This window comes from Ambystoma mexicanum, chromosome 10 (assembly GCF_040938575.1).
Source record: "Ambystoma mexicanum isolate Mex_15411 chromosome 10, UKY_AmexF1_1, whole genome shotgun sequence".
NCBI lineage: Eukaryota > Metazoa > Chordata > Amphibia > Caudata > Ambystomatidae > Ambystoma > Ambystoma mexicanum.
Window position 1 is genome coordinate 247,625,139 of NC_090932.1, and position 10,081 is coordinate 247,635,219.

Here is a 10,081-nt window from a genome sequence, read left to right on the forward strand (position 1 = left end):
AGGTAATGAGTGGGTAGCAGCACCTTGCTGTTCCTATGTGTTTAAAAAGGGATACATGTCAGACCGAAAGATAAAATAATTAACAAAAAATTGAACCAGCCTCATAATGGTGGAATTTTATATGACTGATTACTGTTTTCTTTTGCCAGTTACAACTAGAAGGCCGAGTAAGTGGATTTTTTTCCCACAATCCGACTTTCATCAAGGAGGAACAATCAAGTATATAGTCTTCACATTATGACAAAAGATCACAATTTTTGACCTGTCCCCAAATCCCGCTCATTCACATGCCCACTGCCTGCTGCCCTCTTTAATGGGGGAAGAGTGGTAAATGTGCCCACCGCTTGCTGCAACTCCATTCGGCGTGAACAACCGTGGATAAAGGGGGAGCTCCGAATAAAAAGGATTTGGAATTCTCTACCTTACAGCTAATGATGGGCAAAGCTTGCAATCATACGTGTTGTTTGAAAGCAAAAGCAGTCTATCTCAGAGAGCAGACACAAGTCACCCCCCAGCATCACTCTTACTTTTCAACAAATAAGTTTGCCATTGTCTATGTTTTCTTCCCCATCTTCTTCTCTGCTGTATTGGCCTATTTGTCATGCCTGTCTCTTTCTGTTATACTACCTCACCTTACTGGCCTTTCCCTCATCTCGCTAATTTCTTCCCTGTTAGGGAGATAGATCATGTTTATGCTTCACCCCCCCCCCCCTCCAGTGAGACTCACAGCACTTTTTGCTGGACGTCTGGACCTTTTTCTGAAATCCTGAATAAGTGTTGCCTTTTCCACTCATTCATTCTTATGGGCTCTGTCATTTGGAACTCTATTCTTTGTATTCTGCCTGTCCTATGGAGCCTATTTTCCTCAATATCTTTTAAAGGCCTCTGGATTTTTCTATTGCAGCACACAGCTCCTAATGGGCAGTGTTGCTGGGGACCATTAAGGTCCTCCTTTGAGATTATTTTTCTTTATCCTAGACTAACTACTGTTCATAAGGATAGAGAGATACTTAGTATCTCTCCTAAAACGTTATAGTCTGAGAGATTGGCACACACCACCTTATGTGGTGTGCCAAAGGGATACCTAATATCCCGCTTCACTCTGCTCCTGTGACTTTTTAGTCACATAGACAATCTCCTAGTTATGTCTGGATGCAGTGGACGTGTTCTACCAACTATTGTGTAATTTTTCCACCGCAAACTATGTCAATAGTCTTGGTAGTGCACAATAGGGGCACCCAAGTACTAACCCGGGGCCTTCCTTCTTTTTTCATCATTACTAGTGTGGTTGTTCTTTGTCAGCCCTTATACCATATCTGAGAGGGAGAGGCCTGTGTGGGTGTTCTGCCTTTGGTGAGGACCTAGGCTGCAGAGTGTCTGGGCAGGCAGGAAGTGGGGGAGGAGGCCTACCCCCTGTCATTTGTCTGCCAGAGTGCCTGAATGGGACCCGCTCCCAGTGGGGGGTCTGGCTGTCCTGATTGGACAGCCAATTGCCCCTTTCTATAAACTTCTGAGGAAGACTGCAGAGGAGTGAGTGTTGGAACTGGATAAAAGGCGTGGCTCCTGGAGTGAAAAGCAAGTCGACCACAGGAAGCTGAAGTAACCAAAGAAGAGGATGACCAGAGAAGCCTGCAGATCCTTTGCAACACCGTGAAGCGACCACTGCTGTACTGACCCCGTTTTCTGTGTAGCAGACGAACTCCAAAGAGGATGACTCCTTCCTTTTGACTGGTGGGAACAAACAGTCCCAAGGGAACTTTGACTAGAGCCATCTGCTGAGGTCCTGTGAGTTTCCAGAGCTATAGAACCCTGATACCAGGAGACCTGCTGCTCATTTTGAGCGCATCATCGTTAAAAGGCTGAATCCATAAGTCTTTGCTACGCCCTCAATGACACTCCAGAGGCACAATCCAACTCATCCAGACCCCCTCAGCAATGTGTGGGACTGCAGGACCCGAAGAAGATTGACCGGGTGAATCGCGTTCTTTGTTGGTGCTGAAGAAAAGGCGCCAAAACCACAGAGTGACCAGAGTAGTTGATGAAAGCTGTGCCAGAGTTCCTCTCTCGAAACTGCTGCTGAGACATTCAGTCCATTATCCTGCCTTTCGTCATCAGACCAAGAAATACAGAGGTCATGTCCCGTGCCTCAACATCAAGGAGAATCCAGCCACAATCTATTCTTCTAACCAAATGTACTGTGGGGAAAACGGTATGGCTTACCTTATTCCAGAAAGTCGCTAGAGAATATTGGTGTGCACATAGAGGTGTCCAGGGCAGCCCCCTCTTACCTCCGACTCAAGTCACTGTTTATGTCCCTTTAGCAAGTCCATTAACAAGGTCTCCAATGTTGGTTAAGCCTTCTTGTATCTTCTTTCCTAGAGACTAGAAAGTATCCACAGGAACCTTTGACTTCTGCTGCTTTTTAAGACTTTAAAGGGCCGATTCATGGAACAAACGTGCGCCGAAAATCTACGCGCAAGCAGGCGCAAGGAGGCGCAAGCAGGCGCAAGCGGAAAAAAAGAGGCGCACGCGCACGCGTGCGATACATGGAAGTCCCTGCGCGTGTCTTCCTCGGGATGTGCGCCAAACCCGTGCATGGCGCACACGTCACTGCAACATCCCGAAAGACGTGCGCGACGCGCACAGTGAAAGCGCACAACCTCTGCGCATACACTAGAAAGTGGGCGGAACACAGGGCGTAACGCGCGGAATGGGGAACAACTTGCGAAAACAAGGGCGTAACTGGGGATGTACTGCAGGGAAGCAGAGGGAACGCCCACACGCACCCGAACCACACGTATTCATGGAACCGAATAGGGCAAAGCCACGCACAGTGAAAGACACGCACAAGCCGATACACGTCCGCCACACGAAGGCAGGCGGTAGCGTCCCTGCGCATTACAAAAGTGGCAACATACAGCAATTGTGCGAGCGGGGCACGTGTATTTTGGGGTTGCGCGGGAAGTTACACACGCGATCGGGCCTGGGGGAGCGGGCTACGTGTATTTCAGGGGTTCGGGTGAACTTTCTCACGCGATCGGGCCTGGGGGAGCGGGCTACGTGTATTTCAGGGGTGCGCGTGAACTTCTTCACGCGATCGGGCCTGGGGGAGCGGGCTACGTGTATTTCAGGGGTTCGCGTGAACTTTCTCACGCGATCGGGCCTGGGGGAGCGGGCTACGTGTATTTCAGGGGTTCGCGTGAACTTTCTCACGCGATCGGGCCTGGGGGAGCGGGCTACGTGTATTTCAGGGGTTCGCGTGAACTTTCTCACGCGATCGGGCCTGGGGGAGCGGGCTACGTGTATTTCAGGGGTTCGCGTGAACTTTCTCACGCGATCGGGCCTGGGGGAGCGGGCTACGTGTATTTCAGGGGTGCGCGTGAACTTCTTCACGCGATCGGGCCTGGGGGAGCGGGCTACGTGTATTTCAGGGGTTCGCGTGAACTTTCTCACGCGATCGGGCCTGGGGGAGCGGGCTACGTGTATTTCAGGGGTGCGCGTGAACTTCTTCACGCGATCGGGCCTGGGGGAGCGGGCTACGTGTATTTCAGGGGTTCGCGTGAACTTTCTCACGCGATCGGGCCTGGGGGAGCGGGCTACGTGTATTTCAGGGGTTCGCGTGAACTTTCTCACGCGATCGGGCCTGGGGGAGCGGGCTACGTGTATTTCAGGGGTTCGCGTGAACTTTCTCACGCGATCGGGCCTGGGGGAGCGGGCTACGTGTATTTCAGGGGTTCGCGTGAACTTTCTCACGCGATCGGGCCTGGGGGAGCGGGCTACGTGTATTTCAGGGGTGCGCGTGAAGTTCCTCATGCGATCGGGCCTGGGGGAGCGGGCTACGCTTATTTCTGGGGAGCGCGGGAAGTGACACACGCGATTGAGCGGGGTACGTGTATCTCGGGGGTGCGCGGGAAGTTACACACACAATTCCATCAGGGTACATGTATTACAGGTGAGCGCATATCAACAGGGTACGTGTATTACAGGGGTGGGCGGGGAGCAGCACACTTGAATTGCACGTGTGGGTCCTCCCAGGTGTACCCTCTACACCCTCCACGGCCCCTGCAGGTGGCTCACACCACAGGGGCCTACCCAGCACATGTCATGCAGGCACCCCACCCACCATGCCCATGCCCACCAGCCAACCCACATGTCAACTTGCACTACTCCCCCCCACTGCATGTGACCCTGCACCCCCAGCCACCAGGGGCAGCCTCCACCAGGTCCTCACAATCCCCAACACACATGCACGTCAGCGTGTAATACGAGGAAAGGGCCATGCGCGTAAGCGCGCATACGAGGAAAGCCCATGCGCGTAAGCGCGCATGGAAACTGCACGTCCGCGTGTAATACGAGGAAAGAGCCTATGCGCGTAAGTGACGTGACGCGCGCGTGCGTTTCCCTCAGCACGGGTTAAAGGTGAGCGGGCCCAGCAGTTCGCTGTACGTGCCTTCCGTGGAGACCGACGTGTGTTGCTGCTTCCAGTTGTTTCGCGCGCCATCTACTTCACAGCTCTCAAGGACGTATCTCTTCTTTTGGCGGGGGTATTGGCTACGCGTGTTTTTCTGCATCGCGCTAGTCAGACGGTGAGTCGCAAACGCTCCTTTTCCCACTGCGGGTGCCCCTGTGTATTGCACCCATTTTCGATGTCATCGTAGCCTGCGTGTCCCACGCGTACGCGTTATTCGTGTTACTGGGTGCCACCGCGTACTGCGGGAGGTCAAATCCACGCACGTAGGCTGCAGGGTTGCGTGCACGGTTTTACTGCAGTTTTGGGGTGCCTGAGCATTGCGTGACCCGTCACCACATCACCGGGGTCACATACAGCCTTGCAGGTGCAGGGGGGCTGTTAACATCTTGCTTCCCACCCCCTTCACCCCAATTGCCCAGGACAATTGTGGTGTACACCTCCCATTGGCACCACTCCATCTGTGCCAGCACTATTACATCTGTGCCATGGTTGGGAGGCCACCAAAGGTGAGGGGCGCCTCAGCTGGGCGTACTCCTCGTGGCGGGCGTGGTCGGGGACGTGGCCGTGGTGACCAGGGAGTAGGGGGACTCCAGGGTGTCCAGGGCAGCCACAGAGGGGGAAGAGGCAGGGGTGCGCCACTTGAGCACAATGTTGTGCCATGTGTCGGTGCAGCCATGCCACCACCCCCTGTGGTTCCGGGGGATGCAGCTCCTGCATCTGGCACTGGCACCCGTATGACCCAGCAGTCCGTTCCATCGACTGCCACGGGCCCAAGGGTAGCGGTAGCTGCAGGTGCAGCTGTGGACACCGCCACCCAGGCTCAGGGTCTGCCAGCGCAGGCTGCGTTGGCACTTGAAGAGCCCTTGGTAGATCTCCAACAGGCCAGGGGGGAAACCATAGGGGCACGCCGGGCTGCTCAGACCAAGACACGTGTCCCTGGGGCAGTCATGTCATCTGCTGCCCCGAACAGCCGGGTGTTGGCAAGTGCAGGGGCAGATGCACCCAACAGCACCCCGGTTGTGAATCTGCCAACCAGGACCGTTGCGGTCAATGACCCTGCCACAGCTGATGTTGCTGTGCAGGGTCCATTAGTGGGCACCCAGCTGCCACTGACACAAGTCAGGCCTTTGGTCATCCCTCCACCTGCCACTCCCTCGGCTCAATCCACCGAACCCACTGGCCATACTGGTCAGGGCGGCATTAGCCAGCCAGGGTCTGCGCCACAGTCCAAGAGGAGGAAGGTTGCACCTGCAGCACAGGCTGGGACCCCACACACAGCCACGACCTCCTGCACGTCGAGGAAGAAGCCTTTCTGTAAGCAGGAACTGGACTTCCTCGTGGACTACGTGCGGGGACACAGCCGTGACATGCTAGTGGGTGCCAATAGTCATACTACGGCTGCCCAACGTGACACCCACTGGAAGCATGTTGCGGAACATGTCAGTTCATTCGGCCATGAGGTGCGCACAGCGCAGGAGTGCAAAAAGCGCTGGAATGACATCAAGCGCAGCACTAAGGCTAAGCGTGCCTCAAATTACAACTTGACTCTGGTGACTGGCGGTGGGCCTGCACCAGAGGAGGAAGAACTCACTCCGCATGAGGCTCTCGTTGCGGAGTTCATACCACCAGAATTGGTCGAAGGTGTGGGAGAGATGCTGGACTTTGATGCCCAGTCCAGTGAGTGTTAAAGCGTAGTTGTTGAGGACGTGTGTGTTTGACTTGTGGGATGTGTTGTGCACGATTGCTGCTACATGTGACGTGTACATGGTTCTGAGGTGTAAGTAATGCAATGCTACCGTCATGCATGTCTCCTCTGCCTGCATGCGGGACTCCATGTGGGCATGCTCCCTTGCCCCTCCTCCGCCACTCTGCACCCCAGTTCCACCTTTGCACTGGTCTGCTACATTCTTGCCAATGTGTAGTTTCTTGTTCATGTGTCCTGTGTAGATGCTAACTTCCAGCTTAGAAACTGCCAGACATATGCCGTGTGGTACAGCCTTAGTACTCGATGCAGGGTATCCCACTTGTACTGTGCATGGGTCAGATGTCCCGCAGGGACATGAGTGCCCATTCATGCTCCATGTGCATTGCACGCATGCCCCTATGTGTCCTTGACTGGATGAGCACTGTAATATGAGTCCTTGGTTACATACATTGCCTGCCATATTATCGGCCTCCCCATGTCAACTGTGGCTCAGTCCTGCGTTGCACACATGTTTAGGCAATGACAATCTGTGTGGCTCACAGGCCTCAGCCTGTTCAATGGCCAATGACTCTGTCCAACTCTTGTCGTGTCTTCTTCACACGTGGCTGGCCTCCGGATCTTCCATCATGTGTCCTGCCCACTGTCCCAGCATCATTAGCAGTGTTGTAATTTGATTCACATTAAGCTGTTGATGCCAGTCAACACTGCTTGTCAATACACAGGTGTATGGGCAGCCTTTTGATACCATGCTAGGCATCCCTGCTTTGGTACTGGGGTGGAGGGGTGCTTGGCTGCTAGACATGGTACACATTGAATACACAATGCACGTGATGTCTGAATTTGACATTGCACTGCCTTCACATTTCCTGGCACACACCATGGAGTGCTTGTACATGTAGGTAGTGAGTGGCGTACACATTTTCAGCACTGCATAGACCCACTTCCATGCAAACTGCCACCTTTCAACAGGTCTGATCACAGTGGCTATTCTAAGTAGACCCAGCATGCATGCCAGGTCATATGTTGTGTGTCACATGTCTGCCGGATGCCTTTGCTGTCGGTGTGTGTGTGTGTTGTGTGCTTCTGACATGTGTAGTTACCTTTTCCTCTCTATTTTTCAGGTGATGACGCAATGGATGCAGAGGATGGTGTTGTCACGCCAGACACAGGGTTGGTAAGACCACATCAACCCGGCACTAGTGGGGGTCGTGGGGTGGTAGGCCACGAAAACCCCCAAGTGCTGCAGTCCATCCTGTCTCTGGCTGCCTATGAGTCCAGCCTTGATGACGACTCTGACGTCCATGTTGAGTTGGATGACCATCAAGTCCATGTGTCAGGGGTGAGTGATTCTGATGTGGACACTCCTCTGTCTGCGACACCTGCACTGAGGGATCAGACAGTCTTGGTTCCTCCGCCCGTGGTGGATCGGGACGCAGGGTCACCCTCCACACCAGTCACTGATGTGCCTGGGACATCACGTCGACGGGGGCATGTAGTCGTGCAGCCGCAGGCGGTGCCAACACAGCGAGGACCTCCGGTCCTTGGGTCCCGCAGGGGTCAAGCCCGGCAACGCGGTCGCCGCGCGCAACCGCTGTATACTGAGTGGGAGCAAGACATGACTGCCAATTCCGAACGGCAGGGGGCAGCAATGGAGAACATCGCTGACAGCATGGAGCGTGTGGCCCGATCTGTGCTCCCCCCTGCTAGGCAGGTGCTTCTCCAGCAGCAGGCGGCACGGTCCACGGCCCGCTCGCTCACGCTGGGCATGGCGGCCTCAGACAGGGCACGCCAGGCTGAAATGTCGTCTCTGCGTCAAGCAATTGCTGCTCACGCAGAGGCGCACATGGATGCCCTGAGGGAGGAGTATGCCTCCCTCAGATCCACTCTGGGTGTCCTTATGATGTCCCAGAGGCAGCAGGCAGAGGAGAGGTTTGCACAGCTTGAGCGCACCATCTCGGCTGAGCTACAGGCTTGCCGGGAGGTGCAGCGGTTGTCCAGCCAGGCCTTGCAGGAGGAACTCCGTGTTACACGTGCTACCTTGCAAGAGGAAGCCCGTGTATCACGTGAGGTTCTGCATGCAGACCTATGTTACATCGCCACACAGAACCAGGCTCACCTGTCCGGCAGACTTGCTGCCGACGAGGGGCAAGCTGCGGCTAGGCGTGGCCAGGCTACTGTGCCACGTCCTCCTTTACAGGATGAGCCAGACTCGGACGACCATCTATCTCCCACATAGGTCGTGCTGTGCAGGCGTTGAGCCCATGGAGGTATTTTTTTTTGGCTCGGCATCATCGCATGTGGATGTTGAGCAGCACCCTGTACCTCCCCCCTCCTGGGTGCCTCCCCTCCCCCCCGGGTCGTATGTGGCCATTTTTGATTTTTCGTTTAGTTTAGTTAGTTAAGTTTCTGTTTGATAGTTAGTTTAAATAGGTAATGTAGGTTTTCCATAGTTAGTGTAATTAGTTAATAGTTGAGTTAGTTTAAAATTTGTAGTCTATTGTGCTTTCATGTGACAGTGCGGTGCCTTGTGGTTTTTGAAGGCATCCACTGTCTGTTCCAGCTGGGCCCTTCATGGTTGTCTTGTGTATGTGTTTGCTGCTTGGGTTCCTTGACTCACATATGCCACTCCTGCCTCCCTTATCCATGGGCTCGCAAGGATGGTTCGGTGTTACAGAATTTTACACAAGGGCTTTGGACTGTCATATCTGTGGCATGTCTGGTGCTTTGTGACTTGTGTTGACACCCCTAGTGGGGATGATTTAGGTGTAATTGTCCACTGTTCAGCTTTTGCTAGACGGGGTGTGTCATGATTAATGTGGACATTGATTGCTATGCATTGTGTATTATGTCTCATTTCTTTCCTGTACACGTGCCTGTTGCAATTCATGCTGTAGATAGTGTTCCACACTTTGGAAGTCAAAGACGGACTGATGGTGTGATTTGTGATGTGACTCTCTGACATGGTCAAGTAATGAGATGCCTGATGAGACACACACAGATTACTTTGAAGCATTAATCATGTGTTACATGCCCTTTCTGCAGGGGGATGAGCCTCCAGAGCACCTTTGCCAGCAGACATGTCCCATTGGACGACGGAATTCTGGACCCGTTTGTTGGTGCCCACATGCACATGTGTGCAGGAGCAGAGGCACAGTGATTGCAGACCCACATCCTAGTACTGCTGACATGTTCCAAGGAATTCCAGGCAAGGTGAGCATCACAGGGGGGCCACGACACAGCAAAGCTTGCACCAGGCGAGTTGCACATGCAGGCTTAGTCACAGCACTGAGGGTGAGCTTAGACGAATATTGGTGTTGAAGCACACAATGCAGCTCAGATGTGTTTGTGGACTGATGGCTGCTGATAGTAGGGTTGTCTGGGACACATGCAGGGGCAGTGGCACATACCCTCCGGTACACCAAGGTCCATTGAGCCACTTGTATCAACCATGTAGCCTTCCGAGACATGGAAAGGGGCAGCTCACAGGGACATGCAGCAAGGGACATACTCGGGTGCAGTGCATGTCTTTTCCACGTACTTCATGATAAATGCACTGCCAACTTTGTTTCGGTCATGGTGGTACACAACTTGCTCTGTAGTCATGGCTTGCAATATGGGTCTGTCTGCTTACCCAGGGAACATTGCATGTTGTGTGAATTGTGACACATTGGTGTTCCATTTTCCACGCACCCAGCAGCGGCTGCCTTACTGCATTGACTGTGTATGACCCGTCACAGAAGTGATGTTATATATGGGTACGAAGCATCAACCACAGATTGTCTGTTTGTAGAGTAGTCTGTTGCTATGGGGCATGTTTGGTGTTGTGTTTTTGTGCAATTGGCACGTACAGGTTGTTGACTGTGTCTCTCTTTGCAGCATTGCAGTGCTCCTGTAACCGGACCTGA